General features: G+C 42.0%; 1 protein-coding gene across 2 annotated transcripts in view; it reads right to left on the bottom strand.

Annotated features, from left to right (window-relative positions):
• Nucleotides 1-18,270, bottom strand: part of RPTOR (regulatory associated protein of MTOR complex 1) — a 699,963-nt gene that overhangs the window by 270,791 nt on the left and 410,902 nt on the right. The gene's annotated exons all lie outside the window — the stretch shown is intronic.

Genomic DNA, 18,270 nt, shown 5'->3' with positions numbered 1-18,270 from the left:
CTGTTCCCATTAATGACCAGGGAGACTAAACTTTTTACCTACTGGGCAACTGTTCTGATACACATATGCCCATGTGTGCATATGCAAACACTAACATACTCTAACAGAAATACAGCTCAGCATGCAACATGGTGCCAATGTCTCTGGCTTATCTGAAATTCATCTCCTTACAGCATATTCTCTGGAATGTAACTCCTAAAACGCATCAAAGCCACACAAATCCAAGCATCCCAATTTATAGCAGTAAAATGTTAGCAAGGGCCCCTGGACTAACACAAGAGCTAAATAAAATGCAGAAAGCAATCACTTCCAGCAGGACTACATGGAGAAAAAGGTTCTGACTGTAAAGCCTCTACTGGTACCAATGCTAGCGGCAGCCCATCCAAGTTAAGACCGCACCACATAAAGAGCCAGGCCAGCCATGGGTCCAAGAACACTGCAAATTCCTATTGTGGGAACAATGAGCACAAATATGGCCCCAACATAGCTTGCAGAGTAAACCCAGTGCCTCAAGAAAGGGGCCAACAATGCTTCTTCTAGCGTGTAATGTCAGAACATGAAGCGTATACACTTTTCTCAGTTCATTTGTAAATTCTTCCTTAAAAGAAGACTATGTACCTGTACCCTTGAAAACTGCAGTAACAGGACCCTCCCCCTTAAAAAAAAAAAGTCACTGATTGCTGTGATTATAGTAATTACTGTCCCATTTGCAAGTTGCTGTTTTTATCAAAAGTACTAGAAAAAGTAGCTTTGAAATAACTATACCTTTTTATTAAGGACCATTCCATATTATTCAACAATACATTTTTAGAGCAGCTCATAACATGGAGACCTTGCTGCTCTCATTCGACATATTTCGGTGAAAGTTCGATAAAGGACAGCAGTTTTTACTAGTATTGCTTGACTTTTGATACAATTGATCACTCTGATGTTGAAACGTGTAAAGCAAATAGGAATAGGAAATGTAGTATATAAATGGTTTGAGCCCTTTCTTTCTGAGCGCACACAAAGGATTAAATACTTTGTTTCCGTTAAAGACCGGAGTACCGCAAGGTTCCGCCTTATTAGCGACTCTCTTTAATATTTATATTTCCCCAATTTGTAAAATTTTGATGGCTGTTTTCGACTTTATGCGGATGATATCCAGTTTTTTTTTATCCTCATTAAGCATTCTTTTGATAATGTGATCAGAAAGATCTGTACTTCTTAACACTGAAAACTTGGTTGGCAGGTCATAAAGTAATGTTGAATATGGGGAAAACCAAAATCTTATACCTTTCAAGATTTTCCTCTCCTGATATTCCAGGCTCAGTATTTGCAGACAGTATGCCCATCTCAGTCTTTAAGTATGCATGCAATTTAGATGTGATTATGGATACCAAACTGTCACTGCGGCCACACGTAAACGAGGTGGTGAAGAGTGTATTCTATACGTAGATTGCAACTTTTTTTTTTTTTTTTTTTTTAAATGAAACAGACTTGAAAACAGTTATGCATATTTGGTCATTTCATTATTTGACTATTATAATGCACTATATATAGGCCTACTGCAGTCTACTCTATGTCCCATGCAGCTGGTACAGAATGCGGCCGTTCATATAATAGCCGGAATCTCAATCTGGCAACATATCACACCAACCCTGATTAAGCTTTACTGGCTACCATTTGCCTGGCAAACAACATTTAAAACCTTACTTTTGGTCTTTAACGGTATGAATGGACTTGCCCCACCAACCTTCAATGCAGCACTTAAAATCTACCAATCCACAAGAAGCCTAAAATCAGAATCGTAGGGTCTGCTATGTGTTCCTTCCTTTAAGCAGATGAGATTAGATGAATCTCATGAACGCTTTTTTTGTGTTCAGGATCCAGCATTATGGAACATTCTGCCAGGTAATATTAAGGTTGAACCGTCACTTCCTTGTCCTTTTGCCCACCAGTCAAGAACATGTTTGTTACTTCCCTTCAGCCAGTATCTAGAGGCAGAGTTGTCTTTTTTTTTTTTTTTAATTAACATCAGCCTTGCATATGTCATATATGGAACCAGAAGAGCCAATGTTCAATGTATGTATGTATTTATTTATTTAGTGGTTTTTATATACCGATAACTGTTTACACATCGTATCAGTTTACATGGAACATTGAGATTAATGTTCCATGGTTGGATGGTTGAACAAGCACACCTTTTATTTTGAGAAGAAATATTTACCTTAGGATAGCCTCTATATTGCTTTCTGTAGAGATATTCTTTATACTGTGGCCAGGTTGTTGTAGATCTGTTCTCTTAAAGAGATGTGAGCCATTCAGTCAGTTCTTGGCCCCTGTCTTTGGATGTGAGGAATCAGTTGGAGCTTAAATATTTAGCTAATACAAGCATTTAAGAAAGCATTAGAGACTCACTTTTCTGAGCTGGCATTTCAGCAACACTTCTATTCTTTTTCAGTCTGTTTCAATTTTGTAAATATATTTTAATGTTTTATTATTGTGTATGTATTCCATGTAAACTGCTGTGAAATGCTTGGGAATATGCAAGTTATACAAATTTTATAAACAAACAACAAGGAAAAGCTTGTTAGGCTCAATTGCTTGCTTTAAGGTTATCATTCGTACTCCAGCTAGCAAAGGTAAAGTCGCCTTTCAGGATTCAGAATGCTACTGTTTCAGTCGTTGCTTTCTCTGGTGCAAGCCTCAGCAGACTCGAGGGTGTTTTCAGCCCCATGTTAGAATGTAGTCCAGAAACTCTTCTAAGCCAGCACACTCCTCTAAAAAAAAAATCCTCTACAGAAGCGAAAAAGGTTTATAAAGTACCGGGCCACTCTCAAAGTAGTCAGCTGGAGGACTTCTGTTGCTCAGTGAGCCCATTATTGCCGGTTGCTCAAGGTTCATCAAGGATACGGTGGCCATTTTGAAACCACTGTGAGATTCAGTGGGACTAATGAGAGGAAGTCCTGACTTATCTCTAGACCTGCCTTGACTGTCTCCGGAGAGGATTCTTCAGTTGGGCACCTCACATGATCAGGAAAAGCAGTCTCGGTTGGTCATTCCCTTGAGGTTTTTAATTTTCTGCTCCAAGCTTTTCAAGCTTTACAGGCAGGAGGTCAAGAATGTTTTTTCTCAGCATTCTAATTTTCCCCAAATAGTTTACACAAGATAGAAAAAAAGGAAGACTGATGGAGAGGAACCTGATCTGAGTAACCTTGAATCAGATTACTCTACCTATGTAACCTATGTTGTAGAGAAAAGTACACAGAAAGCATTCTAAAAATTAATTCTGGTGATGAGGATTCTTTTTATTTATTCCGTAAGGAGGAAATATCGTCTTTCATTTCCCAAGTGACTTTGGCTTCAAGGTTAACTGATGAGAAGGCAGAGGAATCTCCTGATTGGGATCCAATTCTAAGGGGGTACTGCAAAATGTCTTATTGTCCTTCCCACTACACTTGGAAATTGAGTCCATGGTTTTTTCAAAATAGGAAGCTCCAGAGACAGGACTTAGACACCCTAGGATCTTTGAAATATTATATTCCTTACCTTTAGAATCACATGAATGATTGTTCAGTTTGCCAAAGGTTGATGCAATGATTGCAGTGGTTTCAAGGAGAACTACAATCCCTTTAGAGGGTGAGATCGCATTAAAGGATGCACACGACAGGAAAATAGAACTGGGGCTAAGGCATGTTTTCTCAGTGAATTTGTTTACGCTTCAGGGAGCCATTTGTTCTAGTTTTTTTTGTTTTTTTTTAAAGGCATTGCTCTGCTGGATTCAACAGCTTTCAGATGAGGATGAATTAGCTAAGCTGGAGTCGGCCGCTGCGTATTTGGCAGATAGTCTATATGACATCATCAGAATCTCAGTGAAATCTTTAGCTCTATTGGTTGGCATATGAAGACTACTTTGGCTTCATAATTGGGCAGCAGATTCCTAGTCCAAGTCTTGCTGAGTAGGTTACCCTTTAGAGGTAGATATCTTTTTGGGAAAGACTTAGATAAATTAATGAAGGTTCTGGGTGAGTAGAAAATCGAAAGACTGCCTGAAGATAAGTCTAGATCAATTTACCGCCCCATCTTACAGGCGGAATCAGTATAGTGACTTGAGAAGATTTCATTCAACTAATCAATTTCCTCAAAAATCAACTAGTTTGAGGGGAACATCTCATTCCTCTCGAGGAGCAAGGAGGTCACGCTCAATTCCAGCACAGCCTTCTACTTCTAATCCGTTATTTACTCTTTCAGATAATACAAGGACTAGGGAGCACTCCATGAAGTTATCAAGTATCCCATTTAAAACTAACTGCATTAACCACATCTTCTGGCAATTAAGCTCTGGAATTCATTGCCAGAAGATGTGGTTAAGGCAGTTAGTATAGCTGGGTTTTAAAAAGGTTTGGATAAGTTGCTGGAGAAGTCCATAAACTGCTATTAATCAACAGGGAATAGCCACTGCTTGTTGCCGGCCTTAATAGCATGGGATCTATTTAATGTTTGGGTACCTGTCAGATACTTGTGACTTGGATTGGCCACTGTTGGAAACAGGAAACTGGGCTTGATGGATCCTTGGTCTGACCCAGTATGGTGTATTTTATGTTCTTATGGACATTCTTGCTAAACAAGATGCATCCTTTGGTGCAACTGTTCTAAGAGCGAGTTTGCAATCTACCCATCATTAGTATATGGGATTTAATTCTCCCCACATGTTTTTGACTGGTAGGCAGTAAGAAAAGGAAGAAGAAATTAAGACTTATCTGCTAATTTCTTTTCCTTCTGCACACCAGTCAAGAAGCCCACCCGGAAAGAATATTTCAGAATAATTTTTTCAAGCAAACTTTATTTATAAAAGGAATGTTATAGGATATTTTTTAATGTTAACATTTTTAAGCAGCAGTTGTTTGCTAAACACTTCTATTCTGCAACAATATGAGTGTTTATATTGATATAAATTTAGGTCTTTATTTATATAGAAGATAGATTTGTAGTTGCTTGGTCATAATTTAACAGAAGTATACTAGATTTCTCATTCCATATATGACATCTGTAAGGCCGATGTAATTAAAAAAAGAAAAAAAAAAAGATAATTCTGCCTCCAGATGTGGATGAAGGGACATAACCCATCTGTTCTTCACTGATGGGCAAAAGCAAAGTAAAGGAAATTAGCAGGTAAGTTAATTTCTCTTTTAAACATTTACAAAGATAATTAAGATGCATTTTTTTTCAACTAGCTTCTAATATATATTTTAAATGATTTTTTGACTGTTTTAGAGAGCAAATGAGTATGAATATACAATCTGCAGAATGATCATGTTATGATTTTGTTTTCAGGTTTTTATGCATTGTTTTATTTTCTGTTATTTCTTTTACCTTTATCATATTATCCACATTAAGGTTTTAACTTGTGTTTTACTTTCATGAATGTATTATTGTAAACTGCTTAGTAATGCTAATAAGCAGTCTTTACATTTTTAAATAAATGGTACACTACCATTACACACTGGCACAAGAAAATTCTTCTTTCTGGGCATAAGGGAAAAAGGTCAATGAAAAATGCCAAAATAAAGGCTTACACCATATGAAATTGTGTGAAAGTAGTAAAGTAGCACGAATGCAGAGTAAATCACATACAGAGCACAAACTTGGTGTATGCCAGACAACAGAAGCCTCAAGGAAGAGATGGCAGGTGCATATTTTTTTCTTAAAACAATTTAAAAAATAAAATAGCTAGGTAAAAAAAATACAAAAGACCTAGGAACTGGAACAGACAACTCAAGAAATAGGCAAGCTGAAAGTCATAGACAGGGCTGCTGCTACTTTAATTTCCATGTATTCCTGGTTGTTCTGTGCCCCATGTCTTAGTGAATTCAACCACAGTAGGTTCTCTCACTGAAATAGAGGGTGAGAAAGCAACAGTTCAATATAGGGCCACAAAATCACTGGATGGGTCACAGAAACAGGACTGCTCCTGCTCCCTTTGAATTTCCACTCTGACTTGCACTTGGGCAGCAGTAGTCAGCATGGGACCCGTCAGCCAGCGTGCATGCACTGGCCCTACCCACTCCTCTTGCATACATTTCCTGTCCAACAGGAAACCTGTGGAAGGGTGGGGGCCCGTGAAGCCCACTGAATGCTGCACTTATGTTGGCTAAGGGAAGTGGAAGAGGTCTGTTTGCTGTTTTGGTCATTGAATTTTCAGGTGTTAAAATGGGGTCATATTGGATAAACATTTGGAATGTGGTGGGTTAGAAATTCACTGTGGATAGCCAGTGTGCTTGTTTAGGGAGAATGAAGCATAAACAAGGCAACTGAAAAATGACCCAAATCTACACAACAGCATAAAAACAGAACAGAATTGGCTATTCTGTACTGCCTCAAGACTGAGAATCGGGGGGGGGGGGGGGGGGGGGGGGGATGGCAGAATCCATTTTGGCATACTGACTGGAAGCTGCAAAACGAATCACTTGTTGCACACCATCTGACAGTACATGATATAGTCATCCCTTCCAGCTGAGCTCATTGAGGGTAGCAAGGGAGGAGGCAGAGACAATCTGCAGCCATGATGGTACAGGAGACTACTCATTCTTCACTCCTCAAACTCCTGGCCCTGTCTAGGAAAATGCAAAAAAAGTGAGGGGGAGGGTGGGAGGCACCAGAGTTCCAACGGCAGCAGAAAACCAGAAGAGAAAAAGAAACAATGATCACGGTTTTAACTCTTACACCTGGCCCTGGGACCGCAGTTTCCCTCTTCTGCCTTCCTTTGCAATTCATGTTACAGAGCTGGCACTCCTGCAAAAGGTCTGTACCGATAACCTGCAGAGATACACACACAATAACTGCGAGCCTAACAACTACAACTTGGTGGCCAGGGCCAAGTCATTACCATTACCTATATGGATTCTAATTCCAGCTCTGCCATTCACACAATGAGATCCTGAAACCTCTTGCATAAACGTTAATTCCCACCTCTGCCATAGACTGTCCTACCCTGTGGAAGGCACCCTCTCTCTCTTCAGCTCCTTTTAATCCAACTGTGAATGAGAAATAACAGCAGCAACATGTTGAACTCTCTTACCTCTGGATATTTTAATGCAATCTAGGGATTGCTGTATGCATCTTTCTACAATATTAACTTGTGCAGTGCACTGGAATCTAGTTTGGATGACAGGCAGTGTATACACTTCTGTCCTCGACTGCAGGAAAAATACTTACCAAAACCATGTGGGGGAATTGTGCCAGATTTCTCTGCTTCTTCACACCCTTCTGGCTTTCTGAGGGCCAGGCCAATTCCTAAGCATTCGCTCAGGGCTGTGGACCCTGATCCGCTATGCACAGGCACAGATAGAAGAAAATTGGTTTTTTTATCTGATAATTTTCGTTCCTGGAATACCGCAGATCAGTCCAGATGCATGGGTTTTGACTCCCTACCAGCAGATAGGGAAGAAAAGCTTTACTGACACTGCTACTTAACCTAGTGTCCACCTGCAGTCCCTCAGTATCACCTGTACCAAAGCCAAGATGAGATTAACTTTAACCAGTAAATGTAATCCTCAAACCCTCTTGTAAACAGAGCAGAAGGAAGGCAAAGCCCTCTAAACTGGAGCTCTGTTCCAACAAGCATGGATAATAAAACTTTCCAACTAGCAACCCACTCTGCCCTATGTACACACTGAAAATAAGAGTGGGCTTTCCAGAATGGGTGGGGCTCTGAACTGATCTGGGGTATTTCAGGAATGAAAATTAGCAGGTAAGAACTAGTTTTCCTTTCCTGGTCATACCCCAGATCAGTCTAGATGCATGGGGATGTACCTAAGCTCCCCTAAACTAAGCAGAAACCAGAAAGACCCGCTCACAGCACACACACTGCAAAACCAGCTGCTTTCGGCGCCCAAACATCCAGTCAGTAACGCTTTGCGAAAATGGGTAGAAAAGACCAGTTCACCACCCGACAGATCTCCAGTGGGGGCCACCAAATGGCAATCATTCAAGAATACCACCTGCGCTGAAGTAGAATGGGGAAATCAACACGCCTTATAAATACGACCCAACACAATGGCCTCCTATAGCCACCCAGCAAACGTGGCTTTCGAAGGGTTGTTCTCTTTGTTTACTCAAACCAAACGAAAAAAAAAAAAAAAATCAGACTTCCGAAAACTGTTGGTGACCTTCAAGTAGCACAATAGTACCTGATGGATATTCAGTAAGTGAAGCTCCTTTACATGTGGAATGGAAAGGCTTCAAAAATTCCAAAAATGAGGGAAGTTCCACTGTCTAAGGTGGATATTAGAGACCACCTTCGGTAAAAAGGAAGGCATCGTGCGCAGAGTCACCCCATCCTCCGAAAACTGAAGGAAAGGGGCCTTACAAAACAAAACTTGCACCTCCTAAATCCTCGTGGCCAAACAGAAGAACCAAAGGAGATATGGGGCAAGAATTGTAGTTTCTTTTTTTTTTCTTTTTTTAAATCAGGAAACAAAAATGCATCAGATAAAGAAACTACAAACCCCGAAGAAACAAGCCCCTCTGAGGCTTTTCTTCAGCAGAAAACAGGGGGTCGCTGAGAATGTAGGCCCAGTCACATGTGCCACCCTTGCAATGGAATCCGGCCCCTCCAGCTAGAGCTTCCTCCCTTCCCAGGAGGGTTTTAAAATGGCTGCCGTACTCGCGCTCTGCTTAGCCCTGGCAAAACCATGAGGGCGAAAAGAAGCCCTGCCAAAATTAGCAACCTAGGTTTGCCCCTCCTGCCAAGCTTGGCCAATGACAATCTCGCTGCCTTGTCCCCAGAGGAGCAGCAGTACTTTGTATGCTCTGCAGTAGACACCATGACTGGCCCTGTCACCACACGTGCAGCTGCGTGCACAGTGCCCTGGCTGCCACGCCTGCCGATCAGCATTACTATGCTGTGGTGAACCGTGGTCAGCACTCTGGACTTTCCCGCTGACAGACCAACAATCTTGTGCTCACCCCCTGCATGTCCCCAATCCTACCAAGTGTCCTACCGGGCCCTCCACACATGGTACTCTCTTCTGCTGTTTTTTTTTTTTTGTTTTTTTTAATTCCTTAACCCACCAGACAAGGCAAATCAAAAAAAAATCATACAAGAGATTACTACTTCCCTTCACCATCCAAAGAGCCAGAGGAGAAGACACAAGCTGCTTGGAGGACAAAAAGGGAACCAGACCACTGGCTATTAGTATCCCTTTCACTGACAAGCTGAGGCAAGTCAGGGTCCCCAAACCCCTGTTCAGCCACTCAACTTGGGGGATGGTCCCTCTCGAAGCCTGACACTCCAGGGAGTTCGAACACTGTTTCTTTTTTTCCCCCCAATCAGTTCTAGACTGCAGGCCTTGCCCCTCTACCATCTGCTGGAGACAGAGAAATACTGAAGGACTACAGGTGGCACACTAGGTTAAGAAACAGTGTCAATAAAGCTTTTCTTCTCTGTCTCCATCTGCTGGTAGGAAGGCAAAACCCATGCGTCTGGACTGATCTCTGGTATGAAAAGGCACTGTTCAATAACACAAGCCCCCAACAAAGTACCAAGACCAAATGTGTATATCCTCAAAATAAATGTGTATTTACTAGGGAGATATCAAACATATGCAAGATATATTTACAGGACCAGGGCCGGATTTAAGATTGTGGCATCCATGGACAGTGCCATGGCATGGATGCCCCTTTGAAGCTGTGCTGGCACATGGCGCTATAGCAAGCAGAAGCTGGCTTATCTTTGGAGGGATATTTGGTGCCTTTAAAATTTAGGATCCTCGGCAATTGCCTATGTCTGTGCCCAGAAAAAAAAAAGGTATTTTTTTATATACAAAATCTTTATTAAATATACTCCACTGCACAATATATAAACGCACAAGTCAATGAAATACTGTTCTAAGGTCATAATCCATAAATCATCAATCAAAATGCTACACGCATAATATAAATACCTTCAAACATTTAGAGGAAAATGAAAAAGGTCTCTACAAATTTTCAACTACAGTAATGCAGCATGGCATGAAGTTCATCTTTGCCATATAACAAGTCAAACCTTTCCTTAAACACAAAAGCAGCAAAAAAAAAACCACCCTCAGAAATAGACAGTTTCAGTCAAATGAAATGGTACCTTCCTCTAAAAGCACTGCAGTGCCATCCGGTAATACCTTACCCCTCCTGCAGAAATCTTGAACAAGAGAGCACATTTTTACAATAATTGTGGCAAAGCCCAATATCTGCTCTAATTAAGTGTCTGGATCTCCATAAACATTATTCCTAGAATCACATGTGTGCGCGATAAGGCTGTCAGGACACGGAGAGTCAAAAGAGACCACCATAAAAAAGCTACATTAAAAGCAGGAAAACCTAATCACCTATGTGAGCTAATGTGCCATATACAAGAGAAGCTAGATAGCAAGGAGATGCTGATTATTAGATGCACAGAACACAGATATTCAAAGTTCTTTTCCCCCGAGTCTGCGAGATCCATTAATCAAACACTGACAGGGAAAAAGAAAAATAATCTGGGTAAATGATTTCCTATTGCAATAAGGAGAAGGCTGAGTTACAGAGAACTGGAAGTAAAAAATAACTTTAATTCCCTACCTTCTCCACCCCCTCACAGAAAATTAACTTGTAACAAAATGATTTTTTTCTCTCTGCACATCCCCGTTAGAGAAATGTCCTCCAGGATGCCAGCCAGCATATGATAGAAATCACCTGAATCACCAAGATGTGTGAAACACCAGGAGGAAGAAACGCTCAAAGTAAAAGCTGAAAAACTCAAACCGCCATACAACATTTCTCAAAGCCTAAGTTTTAGGTTTCTGTTTTTTTTTCTCATGGGGAAATGTCAACAGGAATCGGATTCTATCTACGCTGTCATTTACTCAGGACAGAAGCAAGGGCACCCACCTATTCCTGCAGATGCAAGATTAGATTCGTGCCCCCTCCTCCTCATGCAGAAGTGGCATCCACCCCCCCCCCCCAACAAAATGCAGAAGGACACAAAATCCACCCCCCCAATGCAGAAGTAGAAATTGGCATCCCCCTACAACTTATGCAGAAAGTGCCTTGTGATCTTTAATAGCTGAAGAGTATATAAGCTCTCTTTTAGTAACGCATACAGGAAAGGCAGCAGAGCATCCCACGGCTCCACAATGAGGAAGCTACCAACACCATGGCCACTAGCGCAGGGTTTTTTTTCTGCAGCTCTCTCCTTTTGCATACTGGCTAGGATGATGTCATTATTAGGCCCTTTAGCTAAGATCCAAATGACGCGTCTGATATATAAGCAGAGGATGGTCCCATCTTGGCCCTTCAGTCAAGCTTGAAAACCTACATAACACGAGTAAATGAAATCATGACTTCATATGGATCTGGTGGCAGTACATTATGGCCATTGCCAAAGCAGAAGGATTATACCTCCTGCTTACAGAATTTGGGCTTTTTATTTGTTTATAACTATTTGATATTACACTTTTTCCTAAAAAGAGGTAAAAGGCAGATTACAAAAAAACGACCATTGAGCATATAAAGCATATTCAGGTAGGATATACAGATTTGAGGTAGATTGCAACTAAGATACACTACTAAAATACAGATCAATTGTAGTAGTACTAACGTATATAAAGCACAAAAAAAAAACCTAACACACACACTACAAAAGTGAAACCAAAAACATTTTTGTATAAATTTGTGTATAATATTTTCAGATCTGCTTCTGTATTATTTATATCAATTATATCTAAAAAAAATAGGGGGTACAAAAGGCAATTCATAACTGAGTGGAAACCCAGCAAACAGTCTTGCAAGTCTGTTACACTTATGCTAACAGGCCTCAAGCGAATGTAATCAGTACTGACTTCAAAAAACACCCCTATAATGTAATGTATATTTTATCCAGATGCCACACCATAAAATGAATAAGTAGAAAATATAAGAACCATCTAATCTTGAAGAGTTTGTGTATTAGTTCTTACTTGAGTATGTTATATAAACTATTATTAAGGTATCTACATCACCAAGAAGCTTATGCTTGTACCCATGGAGACCAGCACAATGTTAAAAGCCACATTATGCAGCTTTTTTACCCCAATTTTTTTTTTTATAAAATTGATATAAATACAGAAGCAGATCAGAAAAAAATCAAACTGTTTTTGATATATATATATATATATATATATATATATATACACACACACACACACACATAACTATATAAATAGTTAAGTAAGCACTGCAAGTGAGAGATATTAAGAAATATTTGGGTAGAAATGGTCAAGAAGTGTGTGAATCTTGTGATCAGAAACAGGCCGATACAGTATGATGCGCTCGGCCGAGCACTCATTTAGCCCCGGTTTGGCTGTGCTTTTTTGACGTGCTATTTTTACCCCTTATACAGTAAGGGGTAATAGCACGTCGAAAATGCGCTGCCAAACCCCACCCACCCCCCAACTAATAGTGCCCGCAACATGCAAATGCATGTTGATGGGCCTATTAGTTATTCCCTTGCGATACAGAAAGCAAAATTGCTTACCTTGTAATATGTGTTATCCCAGGACAGCAGGTTGTAGTCCTCACATATGGGTGACATCACTGACAGAGCCCTATTGCGGGAAAACTCTCTGTCAAAGTTTCTAGAAACTTTTGACTGGCCCTGTGAGGCCACTGAGCATGCCCAGCATGCCATGATATTCTCTGCCACAGGGGTCTCTCTCTAGTCTCGTATGTAGCAATAAGCTTTAGCAAAAATAAAATAATAAAAGATAACATACCCAACTCCGCGGGGTGGCAGGTGGGTTTCGTGAGGACTACATCCTGCTGTCCTGGGATAACACCTATTACAAGGTAAGCAATTTTGCTTTATCCCAGGACAAGCAGGATGCTAGTCCTCACATATGGGTGATTAGCAAGCTAGAGGCTGAGTCATTTTGTAGTGAAACAACAGTGAAGTATTGTTGGTAAAAATGAGGTAGCCGAAGATCACTGCAGGTTGGATGTAGAAGGAGTTGGGGTTTATAACTAGAAACAAGTTCTTTAAGACAGATTGTCCGTAGGCTGAATCTTGTCATCCTTCTTTGTCCAAACAGTAATGAGCTGCAAAGGTGTGAAGAGAACTCCATGTTGCTGCTTTACATATGTCAAGAATTGGCACTGAACGATAGTGTGCTACTGAGGTTGACATTGGCTCTTACTGAATGCGCCTTTACTCGCCCTTGGAGAGGAAGGCCTGCTTTTTCATAGCAAAAAACTGTATGCAATCTGTTAACCAGTTGGATAGAGTAGTTTACCCACTGCCTTACTGGTTTGTTTGGAATATAATGATACAAAGAGCTGAGTGGATTTTCTGTGGACTGCAGGGCGGTCTAAGTAAAAAGCTAGTGCACGTTTACAGTCCAAGGTATGTAAGGCCCGTTCCCCTTGGTGAGAATGAGGCCTTGGAAAGAATGTGGGTAAAACTATGGATTGGTTCAAGTGAAATTCCGTAACTACCTTGGGGAGAATGGATGTGTACAGAGAACCACTCTGTCATGTAAGAACTTTGTATAGGGTGAGTACGTGACAAGTGCTTGTAACTCACTAACCCTTCTAGCTGATGTAATGGCTATGAGGAAGATAGTCTTCCATGTGAGAAATTTAAGATCACAGGAATTCATGGGTTCGAATGGAGAATGCATGAGCCTTGTTGAGACCAGATTCAGGTCCCATTCTGTGACTGGTGGCCGAATTGGTGGTTTAAGTTGAGTTAAACTTCTGATAAATCTACTGACAAGAGGATGTATGGATATTGGTGCATCTCCGATCTTGTTATGGTAAGCTGAGATGGCACTTAAATGGACTCTTACAGATGAAGTCTGGATGAACAGAGTCTGAAAGATGGTATAAGTAATCCAGTAGAGAAGTTGTGGCAGGTGAAAGGATTCAATACTCTTTTGCCTGCACCACAAAGTAAACCTTTTCCATTTCGAAGAATAGTTCTTTCGTGTTGAAGGTTTACGTGAAGCTATAAGCACTTGAAATACATTGGTTGAAAGATTGAGTGGTTTTAAGATCAAGCTTTCAAACATCTATGCTGTCAGGGATAGGGATGAAAGGTTGGGATGGCGCAACCGACCCTGAGTTATGAGAGTGGGATCTACTCCCAGACGAATTGGATCCCTGACTGAGGTCTAGAAGTGTGGGAAACCATACTTGTCGAGGCCAATACGGGGCTATGAGAATCATGGTCCCCCTGTCCTGTTGTAACTTCACTAGAGTTTTGGTTATGAGTGGTATCGGAGGATACGCGTATAGAAGGCCTGAGTTCCAAGGGCGAGCAAAGGCGTCCTTGGCTGGCTGGTTCTTTTGTTTGTGTAGAGAACAGAATTTGTCCACTTTGTGATTCATATGTGACGCAAAGAGGTCTATTGTTGGTTGCCCCCAACGTTGAAACATCCTGGTCACTATTGAGGGATCCAGGGACCACTCGTGTGGTTGGAACTGACAACTGACCCACCCTATGGAACTCCATTCCCCCAGATCTTAGAATGGAACCCAGCATCTCAACCTTCAAGAAAAGACTTAAGACCTGGCTTTTCACACAGGCCTTTCCTAACACCAACATTATTTAACACCCAACAATTAACACTCATCGCCAGCAATATCATCAATAGCCACCTCTTACAATGTTATTATATGTAATTATCTTATATTCATTTTCCTTCTTTTTCCAAGTTCTATATCTCCTTGTTACATGTAACTGCTTTTTCTGCACTAATGTTCAAGTTGTTAAGTTTATTTATTATATTCTGCACTCCTGTTTCTTGTGAACCAGCATGATGGGACTATCGTCTTGAATGTTGGTATATAAAAGACTTAAATAAATAAATAAAATAAATAAACTGAGGCGATCTGCCACTACATTGTGAATGCCTGCCAGATAAGTGGCCCGAAGGAACATTGAGTGGTTCAGGGCCCAGCCCCAAATCTGTGCAGCTTCTTGACAAAGGAGATACGAGCCCGTACCTCCCTGTTTGTTTATGTACCACATGGCAACTGTGTTGTCCGTTTGGATGATAACAGTCTTGTGTGAAAGGCAGTCCATGAACGCATGCAGCGCATAACGTATAGCTCGAAGTTCCAGGAAATTGATTTGAAATGTTGCTTCGAGCTTTGTCCAAGTACCTTGGGTTTGGAGATTGTTTATGTGAGCTCCCCAACCCAAGGTGGATGCATCTGTAGTTAAAGTTATCTGTGGGACTGGTTGTTGGAAGGGTAGGCCCTTGCGCAAATTATCCTTTTTCACCCACCAAAGTAGAGAAAACCGTAGCTGGTGGGTTACTTTAATTGGAGAATGCAGTGGTTGAATGGCTTGGATCCATTGTGATCTTAAAGTCCATTGGGTTACCCTCATGGCGAGCCGTGCCATAGGAGTGACATGAACTGTGGAGGCCATGTGGCCTAGTAAGGTTAGAAGCTGATGAGCCATTGCTTGTTTCTGTGAGTGAATCGAGTTTGCCAATAGGGAAAGTGTTTCTGCTCGATCCTCTGGTAGAAAGGCCTTTGAGAGGATGGTGATCAATTCTGCGCCTATGAACTGAAGCAGGTGAGATGGAATAAGATGGGACTTTTGATAATTGACGAGAAAGCCCATGGAGTGAAGTAGAGTAATTGTTTGACTGAGAGAAGCCAGAGCTCCTTGTTGAGAATGACTTCTGATGAGCCAGTCGTCTTAAGTAGGGAAAGACATGGACACTTTCCTTGTGCAAGTGTGCTGCTATTACTGCTAGACATTTGGTGAATACTCTAGGAGTAGAGGCAAGTCCGAATGGCAGTACTCTGTACTGGAAATGTTGATGACCTACCATGAAGCGCAGATACTTGCGATGAGGGGGGAATATTGGAATGTGAGCGTAAGCGTCTTGTAGATCCAGCAAACAAAGCCAATCTCCTGTTTGAAGAAGTGGAAGTATGATGCCTAGAGAAACCATCCTGAACTTCTCTTTTTTCAGAAATTTGTTGAGATTTCTGAGGTCTAGGATGGGACGTAGGCCTCCGGTTTTCTTTGGAATGAGGAAATAACAGGAATAGAATCCTCTGCCCTGCTGAGCCCGGGATACCGGCTCTACAGCCCTGGCTTTCAGAAGGGTGGATAACTCTACTTGCAATTGAATTATGTGATTGTCGCTGAGAGAGAGAGGTCTCAGAGGAGAATCTGTTGGAATTGAGAGGAAATTGAGTTTGTAACCGTGAGAGACTATGGAAAGTACTCATTGGTCTGTTATGTTTGTCCAATGGTTGTAAAAGTAGGATATTCGGCCTCCTACTAGTAGGTCTGCTCGAAAGTCGAGGAGATGGATTTGTTCCCTGGTTGTGGCCTCAAAATCCCACAGCTGGTCCAGTCTGAGGCAGGGGCTGAGGCCGAGCAATCCTTGTTTGCCTGGACTGAGAACGTTGTTGTGGAGGTGAGGGCTCTGACATAAAATCTTCAGATGATGTATCTGTGTGGGTATCATCCCAGGTGTCATTTGTATCACCCCGATATGGAGATAGTGGGGAGGATCTTGGTGGATGATGGAGCCCCGAAGATCCTGGTTGCGGATCATCAGAGTGTATCTCTGCAGAAGTGTCCTCTGATGGTTTTGGTGGAAGGGCATAGACTACTTTCTCCAATTTCTTTATGAGAAGTTTGAAGAGTGCCATTTCCGGTCATTCCGGGTCCCCGGGCGTCATCGGCATCGACGGCATAGGGGTTGGCATCGATGGGTGCCCCAGCGGAGGTTTCAAACATTTTGACGGTATTAGCGTCGATGGAACTGTCGGTATCGGTGTGAAGATTGGTGTCAATGTAGGGATTGGCTTCGATGCGGGCACCGGCTTCAGTGATGTCACCATCATCGGTGTGATCACCGGCATTGGTAGGGTTACCGGCATCGGTGCTGAAGGCACCGGCATCGAAGGCGCAGGAGTAAGCTGTTGTTCCTTAAGTGCCTGAAGAACCGCTTGTCTGATAAAATCAGACAATTCCGGCGTTACAACTGGTGAAGGCAGAGCAGTTGTACGCGGTGGCGGAGGCTGTGCTAGTAAATCCTCCACAGAGTGTCGATGACGATGTTTTGATCGGTGTTCACCGACTGATTTAACTGATGCTATCGATGACGTTGGCGACGGATGGTCCCCCGATCCTTCCAGACAGCGTTTTTTGAAAAGTACACGCTTGGAGACTCCGGCCGGAGATGATTTTGTCGAAGTCAAGGGAGATGGCAGAAGTTGCAGATGGAATAGATGCTCCATCTTCTCCTGGCGGGCCTTTCTCCCTTTCACCGTCATCTCTGCACACTTAGGACAGGAATTGACGTCGTGTTTCTCCCCCAAACACATCACACACTCTAGGTGTGGGTCCGTAATTGACATTGTACGGTTACAAACGGGACATTTTTTAAACCCTGTAGCCATTTTGTATCGACAGCCGTCGATGACAAAAGAGAAATGTTGAGAGAAAAAAAAAAACAGTTTTACTCAGAGTAAAAGAGACACAGATTTTACTCACCAGCTGGTGGAAAACAGAGAGAGATCCCGTGTGGGAGAATTTTCTGAGAAAAATATGACTTTTAGTCACACAAATTTGTGAGGGCACTCACAAAGGCTCCTAATCCGCGATGCTTACAGCAGCGCGGAAAAACGAAGACTAGAGAGAGACCCCTGTGGCAGAGAATATCATGGCATGCTGGGCATGCTCAGTGGCCTCACAGGGCCAGTCAAAAGTTTCTAGAAACTTTGACAGAAAGTTTTCCCGCAATAGGGCTCCGTCAGTGACGTCCCTCATATGTGAGGACTAGCATCCTGCTTGTCCTGGGATAAAGTAAAATGTGCAGCCAAGCCGCACATTTTACTTTCAGAAATTGTCTGCCCAAAGGTAGGCGTTAATTTCAGCTGGCAGAGGGAAAGGGTACAGAAAAGCAGAAAAAACAGCTTTTCCGTACACCCTCCGACTTAATATTACAGCGATATTAAGTCAGAGGCCCCAAAATTTAAAAAAAAAATTTTAAATGTAAAAAAAAAAAAAATGTTTTTATCTGCCCGCGAGTTGGAAGAAGGATGCTCAATTTAGCCAGCATCCGTTTTCCGAACCCATGGCTGTCAGCAGGTTCGAGAACAGACGCCGGCAAAATTGAGCTTTGGCTGTCAAACTCGCTGACAGCCACTGCTTCTGTCAAAAAGGAAGCGCTAGGGACACACTAGTGTCCCTACTGCCTCCTTTTAACGTAGGCCCTCATTTAAATACTCGATCACGTGCCCAGGAGAGTGGCCTGGGCG

The sequence above is a fragment of the Rhinatrema bivittatum genome, chromosome 4 (genome assembly GCF_901001135.1).
Source record: "Rhinatrema bivittatum chromosome 4, aRhiBiv1.1, whole genome shotgun sequence".
NCBI lineage: Eukaryota > Metazoa > Chordata > Amphibia > Gymnophiona > Rhinatrematidae > Rhinatrema > Rhinatrema bivittatum.
Note: the sequence above shows the minus strand (reverse complement) of the source record. Positions and strands in the feature narration are given on the sequence as shown.